Source organism: Psammomys obesus, unplaced genomic scaffold (genome assembly GCF_907164565.1).
Source record: "Psammomys obesus unplaced genomic scaffold, mPsaObe1.curated_primary_1811, whole genome shotgun sequence".
Classification (NCBI taxonomy): Eukaryota; Metazoa; Chordata; class Mammalia; order Rodentia; family Muridae; genus Psammomys; species Psammomys obesus.
Window position 1 is genome coordinate 9,269,397 of NW_026590677.1, and position 22,975 is coordinate 9,292,371.

General features: G+C 38.3%; 1 protein-coding gene and 1 pseudogene across 4 annotated transcripts in view; one reads left to right on the plus strand and one right to left on the minus strand.

Moving 5' to 3' along the window:
* The window catches only part of Armcx5 (armadillo repeat containing X-linked 5), a 49,378-nt gene that overhangs the window by 14,887 nt on the left and 11,516 nt on the right, over positions 1-22,975 (minus strand). The window contains exon 5 of one of the 4 annotated variants that reach the window (XR_008720229.1): positions 9,700-10,075. The exons of the other annotated variants lie outside the window; for them this stretch is intronic. The gene's annotated coding sequence lies outside the window, so the exon portion shown is untranslated. Of the gene's footprint in view, positions 1-9,699; positions 10,076-22,975 lie in introns of those variants that run through there. 4 annotated transcript variants of the gene reach the window in all.
* LOC129677621 (mitochondrial pyruvate carrier 1-like) lies at positions 18,285-18,583 on the plus strand (annotated as a pseudogene).

The following is a 22,975-nucleotide window of genomic DNA, read 5'->3' on the forward strand; positions in this document are numbered from 1 at the left end:
TAAAAAAATCTGAATATTATAGAAAAGATTTATTTTTCTGTATAGGCTGGTTTTAATAAACTATTATATGTTGGTTTGTATAGGAATGCCCCACACAGGCTTATCTATTTGAATGCCTGATCATTTGGGAGTCATGTTAGCTGACACAGAATAGGCAGTGTGGCATCGTTAGAGGAAGTGTGCTACTGGGAGTAAGATTTGAGGTCTCAGAAACCCAAACCACGCCCAGTGGCTGTCACTCTTACTGCTGCTTACAAATCTGGATATAGAACTCTCAGCTTCTTCTCCAGCACCATGTCTGCCTGCATGCTGCCATGTTCCCTGCCATGATGAAAATCAACTAAACCTCTGAAACTGTAAGCAAGTCCTGGTTGCTTACAGTTGCCATGGTCATGCAGCCTCTTCACAGCAATAGAGCATTCAATTGACTAAGACAGAAGTTGGTACCAGGTACTGGGGTGTTGCTGTGACAAGGCTGACCATGCTGCTGGTTGGTCAAATGTAGACTTTGGGAATTTGGACTAGAAAGGCAGTTTAATACTTTAAGTGGGTCTGGATGTGCCATCCTAAGTAAAAGTATGGAAGACAGTGGTTTGGAGGGTGATGTGGAATGTGGGGGCCCAACTCAAGTTTTTCAGAGGAGACAAGTATTAGTAAGTGGCCTAGAGATCATTCTTGTTATATTTTGGCAAAGAATGTGGCTGCTTTCTGCTCTCGTCCAAAGAATCTTCCTGAGGTTAAATCGAAGTTTTGAAATAATGACATTGACAGAAGAGATGTTGTGTGATTATTAGTGCCCAATCTACTGCAGATCTATAATAAAAAGGAGTGAGGAAAATACAAAACGTATAATTTGAGAAGAAAAGGGACACCTGTGCTTTAAGGAAATAGAAGGTTTAAAGAAAACTTTGATGTTAAATGGACTCAAGGGAGTGGTGACCTCAGGACAAGACCACACCCAAGTCAGTCTTAGTGGCACTCAGTGTTCTTGTTGCCTGTACATCCTTTAGCACATGTGCTTGCATGCTGCCATGCTCCCCACCAAGATGAAAATGGACTAAACCTCTAAAACTGTAACCAACCCCTAATTCAATGCTTTCTTTCCTAAGAGTTTCTGTGGTCATGGTGTCTCTTCACAGCAACAGAACAATGACTACGACACATTAGATACTTTTTAGAGTACATGATCTTTGGAATAATATTTTTCCTCATGTCAGATCTAGAAGCAATATGCCTTTCTCAATTTATCATCTGGTGATTTTCTCCCTCATCATCCACACCAAGAAATAGATTTTTTTATTAATGAGAAGCCATAAGATACATTACATAACACATTACACAAGCTATAGTTGAGAAACCCAGACAAACACAAACATTATCAAGTACTTGTGGAAAAAGATGTTGATTTTAAAAGTATAAATATTACACAAGTTACAATAAACCATTTGCACTCTTCTGAAACCAAACTGAGGGAAAGCCTTATTGCCATTCTGTTATATGACAAGTAACTAAACCTTCAAACTGTCATGGATCATGACTCTATTGTGTACATCACAGGACTAAAGCTCTGGTTAACTTAGCTAATAACTGCAGTAAAATAAAACACCAAACTGCTTTAGTGTATCAGTACGACTTTGGAGGTATCATCAGAACAGATAGTAACTAAATTATGGATTGGTCTAGACTGATTCTCATACTACAAAGAATCTCTAGCATCTAAGAGAAACTATGATTCGTGTTCCTTGTTATTCCTTAAAGGGAAAGACTTGATGACATGCTTATCTCCCCCTGGTTCTAGAAAGAAACTCAGTAGTTGATCAGGACATTTAAGTAAAAAGATGACCAAAATAGACCTCAAGCAATACATACTAGGCAGATGGACATTTTAAAAAGACCATGATAAGTGTAATTCATTAACAAAATGTACTTGGGAAGGTACACCTATTTTATGTTATATAAAAGAAGAAAAACTACAGATGGCATACTTACCATACATTTCATCTGGGAAAGCTACTGAGTGGGTTTTCTTGAAAATATTCATTGCAATAATGATAACAATTATGTGCAAAATTCAGGGGTTCTAAATAGCAGTTAAGAGTCTATATACAGAGAGATGGCACTATCTGATTAAATATGCATGATATGGGATTCCCAGAGTAATTATATAGAAGACTAATCAGCACAGACTCCTCTTCCATGCCTCCCTTCCTTTTGTGACAGCTTGATTTATTTGTTCTGGTCTTCACTTTTTCACACTCTGAGTGTCTAAAGAATATTTTCAACAAGTTCCTAAAAAACATACTGAAGAGTCACAAGTTTTCTACCTTGCCTCAGTGAATAAATGGAATGCTTTCAAGTAGATTTCAGGTCTTCATTTCTATCAACTTCAATATCTACGCCCCCTACAAAGATGAAGCAGATGGGCAGCTTAGGCTCCAGTTGGGTCCTCTAGGAAGTGAAGTCAGGACTGCCAGACACAGACTCACTTGCCAGCTTTTTGATCACTTTCCCTGGTAGGACTGTTTTATCAGGCCACAGAGGAAGAGGACGTGTTCAGTCCTGATGCAACTTGATATGCTGGGATGCATGGGAAAGGGAACTCCCTTTTTCTGAGAAATAATTGAGGAAGGAAGGAGGAGGGAGGGTGGGTGGGACAGGGAGGCAAGGAGGGAAGGGGCTACAACCAAAATGAAAAGTGAATAAAAATTAAATTAATTTTTAAAAAGATACAGGATGTTAAAGGAGATGAAACAACTGGATGTTCTAAAGTGGATGTGTGAATCATTCCACCCTGCAGGAAGCTTCTAGAGCACGGGAAGAAAACAATTCAAAGGATTTGGGAAGTCCCTGCTACTGACAAGATCCACTAGCACTAGTCCACATTCCCAAGCATATACAAGGCATAACGGCTGCTGAGAGACACTCTCAGACCAGACAAGTCAGTTAAAAGAGACAGAGACAAGTCTGGAAGAGGCTGATCAGCCAAACTGCCTAGAGGAATCAAAGAACAGCCAGGATACTTAGAAGAGGCTCAGACTACCTGAGCTGCCTGGAAAGCATGCTCTTTAACCTGTTGTACAGCTGGTAAGCTGTGTACTGTGCTCCAGGGTTTCCATGTTCTGCAAGCCATTACCTATGTTGAAGTAGGCTTTGGTGAATCAGCTGTCTTTCAGTCATTTCTGCTCCTATAAGTAAACCCTCTCCCACAGTTTTGAAAATAACTCCGATAAAATTATATATATAGCTCACCAAGATGGATTTTGATGGTGTCCATACTTTGTTCTGTTGTCAGTTCTCATTTGTTCACATATCCCCAGGAATCTGTCACACAGCATATATATACCCCTATGTGGGTTGGTGGATTATATTCTATCTTTTAAGTGATCTCTGTACTACTTTCCATAATTGATGTATTCATTTACTTTCTCAACAATGATGTATAAGAGTTCCCTTTCCTTTACGTCCTCATCAAAGCTAGTTAGTATCCCTTCCACTTTTCTCCTCCCCAACCCCACTCTGTCTCTGTCTGTCTGTCTCTCTCTCTCTCTTTTTATTTCTCCCCCGCCCCTCTCTCTCTCTCTCTCTCTCTGTGTATCTGTGTATCTCTGTACAGGCATGGCTTGGGCATGTATATGGAATGGAGGTCAGAGGACAACCTCCAATGTTAGTTCTTACCTCCCACCTTATTCAGAACAGAAGAACTTCTTGGTTACTACTGCATACACCAGGCTAGGTAGTTTGCAAGCTTTCAGGGTTCTCCTGGCTCTGACTCTCATCTTGGTATGGGAGTTCTGGGACTAAAATCATACACAATCATGTCTAGAATCACAAGGATTCTGGAGATCTGAAATCAGGTCCTCATACTTGCACAGTAAGCACTTTACCTAATGAGTGATCCAGCCCCTCACAAGGGAGAAAAGGTGAATATACATAGTTGAGGAGATTTTTATGGTGGTGAGGAATTTGTAAACGAACAAGTATGCAAAAGCACAAAAACAAAAATTAGATGGATTTTGGTTTGGAAACTACAAATCATTAAGCAAGTATACTAGACTATATAAAATATTGAGGAAAAGAATACACCAATTCCAACTTGAAATCCTGTATCCAGCAAAATGTATAAAATCACATGTAAACATAAAGTGCTTTTTTCAGAAAAAAACTGAAAGAATTTGATGCTGCTAAGCAAAAATGTTAATTCTTCAGAAAAAAGAAAAATTGCAGAAGTTAGCAATGTAGACCTATATAAGAAAATGGAGATTGTTGAAGAATGAGTAAATTAAATTTTAATTTTAATTTATTTTTATTTTTAATAGTTGATTGACAAATACATTTGTCCAAAATAACAGTAGAAAGACAATATATTCCACAGTTACAGCTTATGAATATTTGATGTGAATGCCAGAGAGCATGTAAAGCACTTATAAAGCAGTATAGTACCACGTGAAATGGATGTAAGATATTTACTACCATATAATTAAATAAGAAATCAATAAGATGCATATATTTTAAATTAATTAATTAATAATAAATTAATTAAATAAATTAAAATAAATTAATAGAGTAATTAATCAAAGACAAATTCAGAATTTTTTTAAAGAGTGGGAATTTTGAAAAAAATTATAATAAAAATAAAGCATCAAAATCCTTGGAATATAAATACGGCAGTGCTTAATAATAAAATTATAGATTTGTGTGTATATATTTGAAAAGGAATGATTTATCATCACCTAAAATTCCATCTTAGAAAACTAGAAAAAGGTAGAGTCTTTCAGAGGCCCTCTGTGGTAGGCTCCTGTCCTGTTATTTGTTTTTTCTTACTTCCAATGTCCATCCCATTTGTCTTTCTAAGTGAGGATTGATCATCTTACCCCGGGTCCTCTTTCTTGTTTATCTTCTTTAGGTGTATTGATTTTAGTATGTTTATCCTATCTTATAGGTCTATATAAGTGAGGATATTTTAGAACCATGAGGAATATAAATTTCCATTGTTTAAAATTTAATCAAACTATGCCATTCTGTTCTAGCAGCAGGAAATGATCTAGCACAGATTTTGAAGTATAATAGTAGTAATAAACCTCCATTTAATGGATCATTTCCATTGATGTTTTTTAAAAGGGCATTTGATATGTGATAACCTTTTATAATAAAACTTGCTCATACATATGGACATAGAAAGGAACTTCATTAACATGATACAGGATTCATGAAAAACCCACATCTAATACAATACTAAGTAGTTAAAACAACAACAACAACAAAACATTCATAGGAAAATCAAGAATAAGACAATTATGCTCTTTTCGCCATTGTTCGTCAGCACTGTACTGGACATTCTAGCCAGGGAAAATAGATAAGAAAAAGAAACCAAATGTACCCAAGTCATAAAGTAAGAAGAAAGGACTGGAGAGATGGCTTAGCAGAGTTTGATTCCCAAAGTTCACATCAATTGGCTCGCAACCACCTTAGCTCCAAGAGATTTGATGCCCTCTTCTGCTTCTCAGGACACTCAAGTTCATGAAAAGAAACACATGCATGTTCATCTGTGCACAGACACACATAAATAAAAAGAAATGAAAGGAAGAAGGAGCTGGGATGTAACTCAGCTGGTGCAGTGCTTGCTTAGCATTCAGGAAGGCCTGTATTCAATCCATAATACCATGTAGTGGCACATACCTATCTTATTTCTAAAAGACAGGTGGGGGAAGTAAGAAGGGAGAAATAGTAGTTCTATTTCTAGATGATATGACATGGTCCTACATAATACAAATATTTAAAGAATCCACAAGAAAACTATGAAAGTCAGTAAACAAATTAAAAGTTACAGGGTATAAGCTCAACTTATATTTCTATATACTAGCAACAAATGATCTGAAATGTAATTTTTAATTACAGAAAAGTTGTGACTGGAAGTGCATGACTACAGTTCTATCATTTGGGGCACTTAGAAAGGAGAACTACAAATTAAGATCAGCCTAGGCTATGCAGAGGTCCAGACCAGGATAAGCTATTTAGTGAGACCCTGTCTCATAAAAGTGACTCCATTTATAAAACCCTAAATAAATTGGAAAATGTTCTGTGTTCATAGAATGGCAACTTAATATTATATAGATAGTATTGTCTCCAAAGCAATCTACAGTTTCAATGTAATTTGTGTCAAAATCCTAATGACTGCCTTCATCATTATCATGCATGTATGATGTATGTGTGTATGATATGTATATGTGAGTGCAGGAATGCATGGCACTTACATAGAGGTCATAGGACAGTTTTTCAGGAGTTGGTGGATTTTCTCCCTCCAGTAGGGGTTCCAAGGACCAAACTTGGGCCTTCCAGGTTTCAAGGTATATGTTGAAACCTGTTAAAAAATGTCACAAGCTCCCAGTGACTATCTGATGTAAGCAAAAAGCTGATTATATCCTGCAGTGAACCCTAAATGTTACAACACCAATCTGTCAGGCAACCTGTGCTCATAATACAACAATGGCATGAAGTTTTTGGGGACATCCAATTGCTTTCTGATTCGACTGGAAGCCTACTCCACAGGAAGTGATTTTATGACTGTTTTGACTATGATATGGGATGTAACCTTCAGTTATTATTTTGCTAAATGATAATGTCAAATTGACTTCCAAATATTTCAATTTATAACAATAGATTAGAGTTTCTCTTAACATAGGCCAGAAAAATTCCTTTTCACAGTGGGAAGCAGGGCATGCAGAGTTATAACCCATCAAAATATGACTTTGACTATTGAGTGCTTGACTCTAAATGTGACAACTACATCAACCTCCTCCTGGGGCTCAGGGAACATCTAAGAAGAGGAGGCAAAAAGACTTGACTGATGGGGAAAAACTCTGAGAAATACTGTTTTCTGAATAGAACATGGCTGTTGCACTCATGCGATCAGTGTAGCTTTGGCTGCCTGCACAAGATTAAGCCAATAAAACCAGTCAACATTACAGCAAGCAGCACTAACTGGATTCAGTGGAATACATGAAAAAGAGGAAAGGACATGAATGTGGGTAAGGAACATGTTGGGGAGCTTGCAGTGGTGGAATGGGGAATATTCCAGTGGATAAGATCAAGATACATTGTATACACACATATCTTAATCAGGTCCTTTCCTTGGAGTTCACAAACCACAGGAGAGGGGGAGGAAGAACTGCAAGATCCAGAGGAGCCAAGGACACCAGGAAAACACAGCCTACAGAATCAACTAAGCAGGGCTCACAGGGGCTCACAGAAACTGAAGCAGCAATCATGGAACCTGTATGGGTCTGAGCTAGTTGTCTGCAAATGGTATGGTTGTTAGCTTGGTATTTTTGCAGGACTCCTAACAGTGGTAGTGGAGGTTTCTCTGACTCTTTTATCTGCACTTCGGACCCTTTTCCTCCTACCAGTTTTTCTTGCTCAGCGCTGATATGAGGATTTGTGGCCAGTTTTATTATAACTTGTTATGCCATCTTTGCTCTTTTCTGAACAGAAATGGAAGAAGAGTGGATGGCGGGTAAGGGTAGAGCAAAGGTGAAGGGGAACGGATGGAAGGGAAACAATATATATTGTTGTTGTTTTGTTTTTTTTTACAAAAAATGGAATATAGGTCTAAACAGAATTCTCAATAGAGGAACATCAAGTAGCCAAGAAGTACTTAAAGAAATGTTCAACATCCTTAGCCATCATGGAAATACAAATCAAAATGACTCTAAGATTCCATCTTATACCTGTCAGAATGGCTAAGATCAGTAACACAAACTCATGGTGGTGAGAATGCGGAGCAAAGGGAACACTCCTCCATTGCTAGTGGCAGTACAAACAAACTTGTACAGCCACTTCAGAAATCAATAAGGAAGTTCCTCAGAAAATTGAGAATCAATCTACCTAAAGACCCAGTTATAGCATTCTTGGGCATATACCCAAAGGTTACTCTATCCTATCACAAGAACACTTGTTCCACCATGTTCATTGTGGCATTATTTATAATAGCCAGAAACTACAACCTAGATGTTCCTCAACCAAGGAATGGATAAAGAAAATGTGGTACATTTACACAATGGAGTATTAACTACACAGACATTAAAAAATATGTAGGTAAATGGATGGAATGAGAAAAACTCCTGAGGTAACTCAGACCCAGAAAGATAAATATGGTATGTATTCACTTAAGTAAATTATAATGAAGCAACAATCCACAGACCCAGAGATGTTCCATAAAGAGAGGGGTCAAATAACAGATGCATGGATCTCCATGGCCAAGGAAAATAGAAGTCATTCTGCAGGTGGACTATGGGCAGGTGGGGGATAGAAGCAGGAGGAATCAAGTCAGAGGAGAGAGATGTAAGGGAAGCACTTGGAAAGCTCATTAAAAACCAAGTGGAAACTTCCTGGATCTATGAGTTTAATCCTAGTAATGGGGGATATGGAGTATGAACTGGCCATCTCTTGTAGCCAGGCAAAGCTCCCAGTGGCTGGACTGGGTTGCATTCAGTTGAGGCAAAGGGGATCCTTATAGAGATTCCTCAACAACCCAGGTTAATACTAGCTTCAGAGGGTCATTCTCTGAAAACTAACGGTGGGCCCCCATTGCCAAGATCAACTTCCACACAGCTCATTGAACACAGAGAAGTAGGTGCCTGCATGGAATCTTCACCCATATGTTCCAGTTTATTTGGTGCAAAAAGGTATTCTACAGGTTACCAAAACAGAAATCTGGATACCAACTCAGCTAGAAAACCCACTACCTACAATCTATCCTGACTATGAGATATGCTGGCACAGTGATGGCACAGAACTTGTGGGAATGGCCAATCAATTTTGGGTTTAACTCGAGGACCACTCCATGAGAGGGAAGCCATGCCCTACAAAGCCTGGATGGCCAGGACCAGGAGACTAGATAGACCAGAGACCTAGGGTCGAAGCATAATAATAATAATAATAATAATAATAATAATAATAATAATAATAATAATAATAATAATGAGGAGGAGGAGGAGGAGGAAAGATTCCTATGCTATTCTGCTATACTCAAAGATAGGTGCTTTGTGCAGTTGTCATCAGAAAGGTTTCCTCGAGTAGCAGATGGGAGCGGGTGCAGAGATCCACAGCCTAACATTAAGTGGAAAGAGAGTCTAAATTAGAGGCCTCCATCAGGTACCGCTCCTCAGAGCTCGGGAACACCATGGAAGATAGGGAGGAATGATTGTAGGAGTCAGAGGGGATAGAGGATACAAGAAGAACATGCCTCACTGAATCAATAAGCAGGGTTCATATGGGCTCACAGACACTGGCAACTTAAGCATGGAGCCTGCATGGTATATGCCAGGTCCTCTGCATATGTTATAGATGTTAGCTTGATGTTTTTGTGGGAATCCTAACTTGGACTCTTTTTCTTGCTCTTGAGACTCTTTTCCTCCTATTGGGTTGCCTTGTCCACTCTTGATATGAGACCTTTTGCCTTGTCTTATTGTATCTTTTTTTGTCCTATTTGGCTGTTGTTTCCTGGAGGCTTGCCTTTTTCTGAAGGAAAACAGAAGTTCTGTTTCTGTGGATCTGGAAGAGTGGGGAGATAGTGGGAAGCTAGGAAGAGTGGAGGAAACATAAACTGTGGTTAGGATGTATTTTATAAGAAAAGAATCTATTTCAACTTAAAATAGTCTTAAGTTGTCAAAAGGAAATTGACAAAGAATAAATGATATTTTCTTTAATGTTTTTATTAATTTTTTGAGAATTTCATACATTGTATTTTAATCATATTCACCTTTCTCCTAACTCCTCCCAGATCTACCCCCTCCCAATTCTATAGCTATTCAACTTTATGTGCTCATTTAAACAAAACAAAACAAAATATGTCAACTCCAATTTCAGTTGCCTATATATTCTTGGGTGAGTGGCCATACATCAGAAGGTGGTCATGTATCAGGGACTTCATCAATACAGAAAGCCCTTCCTCTCCCAGCAGCTATCAATTACCAACAACTCTTCAGCAAGGGATGGGAATTAATGCCCACTTCCCCTTTCCATGCTGGGACTTCATCTGGCTTGATCTTGCATATGTGCATTTATAGCCACCGAGCAGCTGTGCAAGACAAAGGTTTTTAAAAGGCAGATTATTAAATTTTCACAAAATTGATTCAAATTAATAAAGATATTCTTCAAGCAACAGAACAAAAGGGAGCATTTTCCTTTACTAATTTAAAAACTTATTATAAAAAGGGTATGCTCGTAATTATAGCATTTAGGAGGTAGATGCAAGTGGGTCAGTAATTCAAAGTAGGCCTCAACTACATAGCAAGTCTGAGGATCACCTGGGCCACATGGGACTGTCTCAAAAAGCAAACAAACAAATAAAAACTCAAAAATATTATAGTGCTAGCCAGAATTAGTGTTACGGACAGACAGAGAAGAATTCAGAATCCGTAAACATATATGTCCATGGTCAGTTGGTTTGGTCAGGGTTTCAAGTGTGTATATGGAAGAAAGAATAATCTGTTCAACATATTGTGGTAGAATAAGTAAATTTCCAAATACGAAAGAATGAAGTCATCCAACTCCTTCAGTATAACATAAAAACTAATTCAATATGGAACAACAACCGAAATATAAGTTATCTAACTATGAAACTCTTAAAAGAAAATACTCAAAATACCAATACAATTCTTTACAGAACTTGAAAGAAAAATTCTCAACTTCATATAGAGAAACAAAAAACCCAGAATTTCCAAAACGATCCTGTACAACAACAGATCATCTGGAGGCATCTCCATCCTCGATCTCAAGCTGTACTACAGAGCAATAATAATAAAAACTGCATGGTATTGGCATAGAAACAGAAAGGAGGATCAATGGAACCGAATAGAAGACCCAGAAATAAATCCAAACACCTATGAATACTTGATTTTCGACAAAGAAGCCAAACCATTCAATGGAAAAAAACAACATCTTCAACAAATGGTGCTGGTCCAACTGGGTGTCTACATGCAGAAAAATGAAAATAGATCCATATTTATCACTGCACAAAACTAAAGTCCAAGTGAATCAAAGACCTCAACATAAAACCAGATACACTAAATTGGTTAGAAGAAAAAGTGGGGAAGTGCCTGGAACTCATTGGCACAGGAGAGAAATTCCTGAACAGAACACCAACAGCACAGGCTCTAAGAGCAACAATTGAGAAATGGGACCTCATGAAACTTAAAAGCTTCTGTAACACAAAAGACATTGTCATCAGAACAAAACGAAAGCCTACAAAATTGGGAAAGTATCTCCCCCAACCCTTTATTTGACAAAGGGCTGATATCCAGAATATATAAAGAACTAAAGAAATTAAAAAGCAATAAATCCAGCAATCCAATTAAAAAATGGTGTACGGAGCTAAAAAGAGAATTCTCTGTAGAGGAATACAGAATGGCAGAGAAACACCTAAAGAGATGCTCAACGTGCTTAGCCATCAGCGTGATGCAAATCAAAACGATCCTGAGATTTCACCCTACACCTATCAGAATGGCAAAGGTTAAAAACTCAAGTGACAACACATGCTGGAGAGGTTGTGGAGAACTGGGAACCCTCCTCCATTGATGGTGGGAATGTAAACTTGTACAACCACTTTGGAAATCAATCTGGCCTTTTCTCTGACAATTAGGAGTAATGTTTCCTCAAGACCCAGCTATACCAATCTGAGGCATATATCCAAAAGAAGCTCAAGTACACAACAAGGACATTTGCTCAACTGTGTTTGTAGGAGCTTTATTCATAAAAGCCAGTACCTGTAAACAACCCAGATGTCCATCAACGGAGGAATAGATACAGAAATTGTGGTACTTTTACACAATGGAATGAGGGAGGTGGCTATGGCTGGGATACAAAGTAAATAACCTGTGATTAATATAAAAAATGAAATTAATAATAAAAAAGAAAATACAGATATAAACCCTTGTGACTTAGATTTAGCAATAAATTCTTATATATGCTGTCCAATCATGCAGTGATTGACTTTAAAAAAAAAGATGAATTTGACTCATTAACACTGAAACTTTCATCAACAATTAATTAGTAGCACCTTATGATACTGAAAAGCTTTGCAAGGCAAAGGACACAATCAATATGAGGAACAGCAGCCTATAGAATAGGAAAAGATCTTCACCAACCCTGCACCCAACAAAGCGCCAATGTCCAAAATATATGAAGAACTCAAGAAATTAAACACCAACAAACCAAATAACCCAATTAAAAATGGGGTACAGAGCTAAACAGAAAATTCTCAACAGAGTAATCTCTAATGGCCAAGAAGCACTTCAAGAAATGTTCAACATCCTTAGTAATCAGAGCAATGCAAATCAAAACGACTCTGAAATTCCATCTTATATCCCTCAGAATGACTAAGATCAAAAATACAAGTGACAGCACATGCTGGCCAGGATGTAGAGCAAGGGGAACACTCCTCCACTGCTGGTGGGAGTGCAAACTTGAACAACCAATTTGGAAATCAATCCTGCATTTTCTCAGAAAAATTGGGAATAGTTCTACCTTGAAACCCAGCTATACCACTCCTGGGTATATACTCAAAAGATGCTCCACCATACCACAAGGTCACTAGTGGTTCAGAGCAGTATTACTTGTAATAGCCCCTCAACTGAAGATTGGATAAAGAAAATGTGGTACATTATTTACACAATGGAATACGTACTACTCAGCTTTTAAAAACAAAGACATCATGCAATTTGCATGATAGAACAGAACTAGAAAATAGAACTAGATAGGATAGAACTAGAAAATATCATTCTGAGTGAGGTAACACAGACCCAGAAAGACACACATGGTACATACTCACTTGTAAGTGTGTGTTAGCCATAAAGTACAGGATAACCATACTACAATCCACAGAGCCAAAGAAGCTAAGTAACAAGGAGGGTACAAAGAAGGATGCTTGAATCTCACCCAGAAGGGGAAATAAAATAAACATCTGAAGTAGACGGAGGGAGAGACCTGAGTGGGAGAGACGTTGGGGAGGGAAGTGAGGGTGAGGATCAGGTGTGCAAGTGTGCGGAGAAGAGGGGTGCAATATTAGGAGAAAGAATGGAAATCAGTGAGGCATCTCTGGAAAAGGAGAGGCTCTTGGGAGTCCATGAAGGTGACCCTACTGAGACTCCTAGTAGCAGGGGATATGTAGCCTCAAGTTGCCACCTATTGTTCCCAGATGGGACTTCTAATAGAGGGAGGGGGACAACAACCCACCCATAAAAAGTTCAACCCAAAATTTGTCCTGCCCACAAGAAGTATAGGGATAAAGATGGGACAGAGATTAAGGGCATGACCAATCAATGACTGGCCAAACTAGAAACCCACCCTATGGGAGAAAGCCAAACCCTGACAGTATTAATGATACCTTGTCATGCTTGCAGATAGAAGGCTAGCATAGCTCTCTTTTCAGAGGCTTCATCTAGCAGCTGATGGAAACAGATGCAGATACCTACAACCAAACAATAGGCTGAGCTTGGGGAGTTTTGTGGAAGAGTGGGAGGAAGGATAGAAGGAGCCAGAGTAGTCAAGGACACCACAAGAAGACCTGCAGTATAAACTAGCCTGGGCCCGTGGGGGGCTCACAGAGACTAAGCCAACAACCAAAGAGTGTGCATGGGCTGGACCTAGATCCCCTAAACATATGTAGCAGATGTGTAGCTTGGTTATCATATGGACCCTTTAACAATTGGAGTAGGGGCTGTCTCTGACTCCGTTGTCCTCTTCTGGATCCTTTTCCCATAGCTGGGCTGCCTTATCTGGTCTCAGTTAGAGAGGATGTGTTTAGTCCTGCTGAGATTTGATGTGCCAGGGTGGGTTGGTACCCATAGGGGCCTCCCCTTCTCTCAGGAGAAGGGTAGGAGGGGAGGGGGGAAAGTGGATAGGAGAGTGAGACTGGGAGGAGAGGAGGGAGGGAGCTGTGATCAGGCTATAAAGTGATTAAATTAATTAATTAATAAAGAAAAAAAACATTTGGCCTGTGACATGGCTCAGTGAATAAGGGTATTTGCTGTGAAGCCTGATAACCTGATTTTGATCTCTAGGACATACACAGTGGAAGGAGAGAACTGATCAAGGTGTCCTCTGACCTCCATTTATGAGTGTACTGTGGTGTGTACCAGGGCTTGTATCTAGGGTATAAAAAGAACTCCTATACTGCAACAACAACAACGACAAAAATCCATTTTTAAAAATGGACAGAGATCCTAAATCAGGGGATAGTACTCTGTGATCTTAACCGTTGAGAAGTAATAGCAGAAGAACCAGAAGTTCAAGGTTACCTCCAGATTCACAGTGAATTCAAAGGCATCACTGATAGAAAAGGTCCCTATATCAAAAATGAAATAAACAAAATGGCCTTTATTACAAAAAACATATGAAAATAGCCAATATGCATACAAAGTTGTTCAACATCATTAATATTTAGGGAAGTTCAAATTCGAACCACAAGAGATTGTACCACATACTAAGTGTATGGCTATCAAAAATTAAGAAGACTATATCCTCTGTAGAATAAGCTATAAAAATGAGTACAAATCTTTGCCTTGGAGTCTAATTAGCTGAGTCCACAACAATGAGACCATGCACTAAGCAGATCCCAAAGGCCACCATCTCCAGGCACTCACACAATGGAGCCTCTAGGCATATGTGGGCAACAGATAGACTCATTTATGCTCAAGTAGATTAGACTTAGACCTCCTGTATTAAAGAAAAACAAAGCATGGGTCTGTGCAACCAAAGCATGCCTAAGACTGTGCAGGTCTTGCAGCTGTGAGACTTGGGTGTATCTCAGCTTAGCATCAGCCTAGGCAACAAAGAGACCATTTGCATCACCCTTCCTCTAATGTTGGGTGACAGCAATGGGAACTATTCCTCCCAGATGTGGGGTAAGAGCAGGTAAGTAAGCCAAATATTTTGCCTTGCTAATATTTAGTGCTAGGCTGGGAACTAGACAAATCCTTACAAACTGTATCCATAAACCAGAGGCCATACACACAACATAGTAAAGACTTGTGGCCCACCAACTGAATTTCTACTCTGACAAACTTAGCCTGTGGCTGATTACAGTATTCAAGGACCAGTTTACCTCAGTAGTAAGCAACCCATACAGTAGTATGCACCTGAAGTCTATTCCTATATTGGGCAGGTCTGAGTGGCTGGTGGACTGTGAGTGAGAACAAGCAATGTGACACACTGGTGGCCACAGGGCAGGCAACTGCGTTCCTTCCCTAATCCAGACAGTACAACAGAGAGAGAGAGAGAGAGAGAGAGAGAGAGAGAGATTTTTCAAGAGAGATAAAAAAAGGACCTAGGTGACAAATCACTGTAGTTAACTGCACAGGAGATAGAGATGGTCCTTGCATAGTAATTTTCCTCTAATCAGAATAGAATACCATGGTGTTTGAACACAAGAGTAATGATGTGGACGTGATATCTGGGACTACTACCCTGGCTCCTGACACAGACTTGTAGGGACAGACTGCTAATTTTAGGCACTCCTCCAGTTCATTCTAAACAAATCCAACAACTACAGATTTAGGACAAACTGGAGTTGGCGTCACCCTTTACTGCTAAAACACTGAAAATGCACTGGTGTTCATCACTATAAAGTGCTAAAATGGTGGAAGGTACCACAGGCTCAGAGAAAATGAACAGACTGCTTAGGATATCTAAAAAGACATAAAGTAAGATTATGGAGATATGAATAAATACTCAGTCTTTTAATGTGCAAATATCATCATATGCCAACAAGGACATGTTCAACCAAACTGATTGTGACTGTGGATGATTTTGTTCTGTCTTTGTATACTTTTTCTATAATGCACATCTTAACTTACTGTGTGTGTATGTGTGTGACACACACACACATCCATTTGTATCAGTGCATGCATGCATTTTTTAAGACTTGGAAAAAAAGAGCTTTCAGAAAACTGTGACCACACCTAATGGTTAAACATAAGATGCCAGAAAACATCTATGGAGCAACCAATATCTGCATGTCTCAGACGCAGATTCAAAAGAGCTGTTTTAAGGAATCTCAATGACAGGAAGAAAACATACAGAAATATGTCAGTAATCCAGTGAGAAACATAAGAGATGGAAGTAATTCAGAATTGCCAAAGAGAAATTTTTGAGTTGCAAAATATAGTTAATGAAATTAAAAACCAGAAAGAAGGCACCGATAGCAGGGTAGCTTAAACAGAAGGAAGAGTTAGTGAGCTCGAAGACAGGCTATTTGAAAATACAGTTGGAATGAAAATGTAGAGAAGAAAAACAATGAAGAGAAATGAAAACAATGCTGGAATGATGGAACATTAAGACATTTTAAAAAAACATTATTTGGAATAATGAGGTTCAAGTAGGTCTTAAGAATGATAAATGGGTATAAAACTTATTCAAAGAAGCAATAACAGAAACCTCCCAAACCTACATACAAGGATACACTATCCAAATACAGGAAGGTCAAAGGCTACCTTCCTTCCAGAGTTAACTCTGTTAATCATCCAAATACATCTTAAAATCAAGCTCCTACAAGTAAAAGAAAAAAAAAAAGATATTCAATGCTCCAGACAAAAGAAAAAAAAAAAAACTCAAAGAGGTGTGCCAATTTGTCTAGCAAAATACTTAAGAAGAATCCATATATGTAAGCAGATGGTGGTAACAGATTTTTATAGTAGTGATTTTATAGTAGTGGTCCTCTGTGGTAGGCTCCTATCCTGTTCCCTGTCTTTTCAAGTTCCAATGTCGATCTTGTTTGCCCTTCTGAATGAGGACTGAGCTTCTTCCCTACGGTCCTCCTTGTTGTTTAGCTTCTTTAGGACTATAGATGTTGGCAGGGTGGCCTTACTAGGTCACAGAAAAAGAGGACCCTGACAGTTATGATGAGACCTGATAGGCTAGGGTCAGTAGGGGAGGAGGACCTCTCCTGTCAGTGGACTAGGAGAGGGGCATAGGGGTGAGGAGAGATGGAGGGTGGGACCAGGAGAAGATGAAGGAAAGGGGCTACGGCTGGGATTCAAAGTAAATAAATTATAAATAATAATAGTATAGTAATAATAATAAAATAAAAGCTGTCAGCAACTGTCAATCATGACTACTAGTTTGGCTAAGCTATTCTTTGAAATAAAGGAGAGATTAAAGGTATGCCCAGACAAACAAAAGTTGAGAAAACGTATTTTTATCAGACCTACTATACAAGAAATGGTAGAGACATTTCTTCAAACTGGACAGAAAAAAATATTTATGAGCAAAAAGAAAACCTGGAAAGGTATAAAACATTATGATTCCTTATGATTGGATCTAAGGCCCACTCTATAGGTGGGAACTCATACCTAGTAGGCTAAGTCCAATTAACAACCCATATGTGAGGAAGTCATATGTCCAATACCAATACCAATCACTGGTATTTAACTAAATTGATGTAGAATCAAATTGCCTTCTAAATATTAATGTTTACACCTATAGCCAAAAATACTCTTCAATCTTGGTAACAAAAGCTTCTCTTTGCAGAATAAGTGATAGTTGAGCCCTGAATAAGAAAGACATTTATACCATACCTTCTAAGATTCAGAGAACATTTTGGAAGATGGGTCAGGTAGCAGTAGGAAACAGAAGATAAGGTAAAGAACTGTGAAATGTCATCCTCTGGGCTCTACAAAACCACTGCAGTCATGAATGTAAACAACTATGGTTACCTGAACGGGGCCTGCACAAGACTAGCCCTGTGAAAAATCAGTCATGGATGAGTGAGGCACTCATTGATAGACTCTGGCAAAAGGGGAGTCACTGTCTTCAGTTGTATGGTGACTGATGAGGCCCCTAGGGTCCAGCAGATAGCTCCACACCCATGGTGCAGGTTAAACTTAGAGAGCTGCAAAACAAAACTAGTAGACATGAATGTGAGAAAGATTTGTAAGAAAGTGGAGGGGTAAAACAGGGTTAGTAGAAAGACAGGAGACAATAGGGGTGAGTGTGATTAATATATATTAAGTATGTATAAAATTTTAATTTTAAAAACTGGAAATTTAAAAACTCATATAATTATAAAAATAAACTCAAAATGCTCTAATCTGTAACAACGATAAATAAACCATTTATATCTTTAGTAAAATACTGAAAACAAAATAATTTAAATGAAAACACACACATGACTAGGGATAACAAATTTAAAAAAAGTATAAAATGATATATCAAAAATTGAGGTAATCTGTCTGAATAACTGCTTCATTTCAAATGTCATGGCCATGGCTGGAGTGCCAGCATGCAAAGCAGCGGACTATATCCTGAACAAGGACTTCTGAGACTGTTTTATGAGTATGCACTTCTGGGACCCAGTTGCTAACTGGGGTCTCCCCACTACTGTTATCAATGACATGAAGAAATCTCCAGAGATTATTAGTGGGCACATGACTTTTGCCCTTTGTTGTTATTTTTTTATATTCATGAGATTTATCTACAAGGCACAGCCTTGAAACAGGCTTCTGTTTGCATGCCATGTAACAAATAAAGTAGCTCAGCTCATTCAGGGAGGCTTATCAACTATGAGATGAGTAAGCAGGCATCTGCGTAGCAGTGCAAGGACCAGCTCTTGAAAGGGACAGTGCCCCAGATCACAACAACATAAACAGTTGTGTGTGCTGACGGGGAAAACATGGAAGGCTATGTTTAATAATCATGCCAACATTATAGAATAGCTGAGAGTCCCTAAACCAAATCTCTGCTGCCTTATAAATGCTAAAATTTATTTGTCTTCATCAAGAGTAGTTTAAAATATGCAACTAATTTAATAATTTTGAATGATTTGGTTTTATCGATAGCAATCTGTAGCAATGAGTATATTATCTATTGGGATTTGTGTAATAAAAATCTAAGGAAACAAAATGTTATAACTACAAGCACTACGAACTTCTGACTTTTTTAAGAATTCTTGACTTTTTCTTTAATGACTATATTATATCCCTGAGTTGGTCACATGTCTACACATAACTTCCCATTGTAACAAGTGCCACTGTTTTTTATAGTGTGTAATTCATATCTGTAACATAATGGCAATATATGATTTAAATGTTTGCTAAAAAAAAACTGAAAATGGGAAAATAGATCATAATTGTAATTTTCACATTAATATAGTTTCTCTTGCTTTCTTTATTTCTACTGTTATCTTTATGATCATGTTAAATTGATACCACTTAAAATGCCTTGTTTTAATCAAAAGGCACTATTTCTAAAGTCTCAAGCTACCCACAAATCAAAAATCCATACGGAACAAAAATAAACAAGGAATCACAAATACACTACTACAATAAATCACAACTACAGAGCAATACCATGATAGAGAAAGAAAGGAATTACAACAAAAGTAGAAAACAAGTCATAAAATGGCTGCACCAAAGGTTTGTCAGTATTACTTTGAACATAAAAAAGTTAAATTATCCAATTAAAAGAAAGAGTTACTGTATGGATTAAAAAGTACCAGGGCCCAACTAGTTATCCATTGTCCCAAACCCACTTCAGTTCTAAGTATACGCGTGGACTGAAAGGAAAAGTATGAAATAGAATATTCTTTACACACTAAATCCATAAAAAGTAAAAGTAGCATTTTATTAAATAAAAGACTTTAAATCAAAGCACAAGAAAGGTCTTTAAACCATGATGAAATGATTACTTCCAAAACAGAAAATAATATTTAGTACCCAAATACATAAAGTAAATATCAAGGGTCTTAACATGAGAAAAAAAAACAGTACACCAACATGAAACTTTAACTCTTTACTTTTAGAAACAGACAGCCAAACCAGGAAAGCACTACCACTTTTCTATTCTCTACCTAAGCTTTAATGACCCATCCTATTCATAAGGTATTCTATATTCAATAGACAGAGTCACTATAAATCTTCCTCTTTTCAGTTCATAACAAGTAAACTGAAGAGAAAGTAAGTAGTATGTTTGAAAAGAAATTGTAGGTGCTGACTCCACAAGGCTAAGAGCTGAGGTTTGGATGTCCTTTATTTTTTAATTTTATGCATATGGGTGTTGTGCCTACAAGCATGTAAGTGCACACAGTGGCGGTGGAAGCCAGAAGATAGTGACACAGGGCTGTGACTGGCCATGTGGGTGCTGGGAACTGAGCCCAGTAGGTTCTGCAGGAGTACCAAGAGTTCTTAACCACTGAGTCACCTCTCCAGCCCCAGGATCTACATTCCAAGAGAACATGTCTCTGGGGATCTTGCCTAGCCCTGGGCTTTCTGCTGCCCCAATATCACACTGCAATTCCTTTTGTTGCATTAGAAAAGTTACAATGATTAAACTCCTGAAGATATAGATTTAAAACATGAAATTCTCCTGTATTTTCCACAGGACTGGCCTTGAGGAAATCTACAATCTCTGTCTTAGACAAACGTGGTAGAGGGCAAACAGTACAAACCTTAGATTCTGGCAAAAGAAAATGAGACAGAGCTAAAATGCACACTAGATCAGATTTATCTAAGAGTTATTGCCAGAAAACTCTACCTTACAGCTTTTGAATATACAATATTTTTCTCAACAGCATATAGAAAATTATCCACAATATATTGATAGATAAGACACAAAAAAAAAGCCTCAGAAATGGAGATGCAGTTAGTTGAATGGATAGAGTGAATGCCTGTTTGATCCTCAGCACTGCATAACCAGGCATGGTGGCACAACCCTCTAATTACAAACATTCAGAAAATGAATTGAAAATAAAGGATCAAGAAATCAAGATCATCTGCAGCTACTTAATAAATTTCAGGCGACACTACGCTAAAAAATAACTTGTCTAAGAACAAACACAACAACACCCACACGTGTCTTAGTGTGCCTTTAGTGGTAGACTACTGGCCTAACAAGAGTAAGACCCTGGGTTCAATCCCAAGCACTGCAAAAAGAAGCCTTGACAAAATTTTTAAGAACTAAAATCATATAGAGTATCTTTTCTTATCATATTTAGTAAAATTAGAAATCAATGACAAGAAAAAAAACTTTAGGAACTGTACAAATATATTGAAATTTCAGAATACCACCTGAGCAACCACTAGGTCAAGGAAGATTTCAAGAAGGAAATTAAAATACTTCTTGAAACCATGTCTAGATAATGGTATCTATGAGATATGGGAAAAACAGTATTAAGGAGGTTTGTAGTAACCAAAGCCAATAAAATACAGAAAAATCTATTTTAAAAACCAGAAAGAATGTAAATAGACAGCTAACTACTCACCTAAGCTAGATGAGAAATAATAAATCAAAGTACAAATTAGCACAAAGAAACAACAATAAGTATTAGAGTATAAATTGATATAAAGTGAAAAAGACCAATGAAAAAGAGTTGGCTCATTAAAAATAAAACAAAATGGACTAACCTTTATTTCAACTACGGAAGAGAATTTTCAAATACTATCAAAAGCAAAAAGGAAAGCATTACAACTCACACCACAGAAATAACATGGATCATTAAAAGTATCAGGAACAAATATATGCCAACAAATTTGATAATCTAGAATAAATGGAACAATTTGTAGACGTATACACCTTCGCATGATGAAATAATGGAAAACAAAAAAAGAATAGATGAGTAGAGACTGAATTACTAACAAACAGCCTCCCATAAAAAAAAAAGCCTAGGTGACTATTATAGTCATATTACATATCAGATGATTATTACATTCCATGAAATGGTTCAAGAATTCATGGCAATTCACCTTTTTATTTCAAAACGTACAAGAGGAAGGAATTTTTGTGATGACATTATTGTAACAGGCCCCCAGACCTTAGCACAGCTGATGGAAGTGACATTCAGGTTGTAAAGCCTAGCATGTAGACAGCGTGACCTGCTAAAATGAAAACAAAAGCCCAATCCATCAAAGTCCATAGTTCTGGGAAAGTCTCTAAATGTACTAACTTGCCTTTTGGCTTCTGTAGTTCTGCTTCTGAATAACTGTCCTTGTTAACTGAAGTATGTCAACCTAGGACGTGGTTTTTGTGCTTAAAAGATCACCCTGAGAAAGGCTCAGTGTTACTGAGATCCTAAACACTCAGTGTAGTTGCCAGGCAGCTAATAAAGATTTCCATTGGCTTAAAGCCAAGTCTCCTCTAGTGGATAGCCTACAACATTTCTGGAGGTTCCACCAAATTCCCAGAGACCAGACCTCATGCCACCAGGGATCTCAGAGTCCCTTGGAGTGAAGAATAGGGTAGGCAAGGGGCTTCTAGAATGTGCATAACCTGAGATGTTCCAGGACCTAGGAATCCCTTTGATGAACTGCAGTAATCTACCACTTTGGAAGAATCTGACACCTGCACCCCCAAAGAAACAAATTAGAAAGCTGTCTGGTCTGTCATCTCCAGAGTTAATTCTGGTTAAGGAGATTTCTGTTTGGACTCATAGGAGTGGTCTGACATGGCTGCTGATCTAGGATCCATGTGGAACATCAGTGGATTATGAATGTGTGGTGGCCACCCTGGTTGTGTTTACTGTGTGCCTTGAGGGGGAGAGGGGAGAGAGGAGAGAGAGGGAGAGAGAGAGAGAGATTCTTTGTGTTTCTGTAACTTTTGGGATCCGAATCCTTTTGAGTCTGGTCTGCCAGGTCATTCAGGGAACACCCCTGATCCTGACCCTCCAAAAATAAAACCTCCACTTGTTCCACTCCTCAAGCACTCAATTGTTTCATTGCTCATTGTCCTGGCTCATCCCTAGTGAGTCCCAGTACCTGTGTGGAGTCAGAGAGGGCCTGAACCTCTCATCTAGGGACTGCTCTTGTGAGACCCTACTATTCAGGTTGAAATCGGGCATTTCCAGATAGCCTTTGAGCTAGGTACAAGATGAAAGACTCCCTTTCTCAGCAGGATTCCCTCTTTGCCTGATCTGGGGAACCCCAGAGCCTCTAAGGAGCATCACATAGCACTCAGGGAGATTACAGGCCCAACACTTTCCTGATAAGAAACC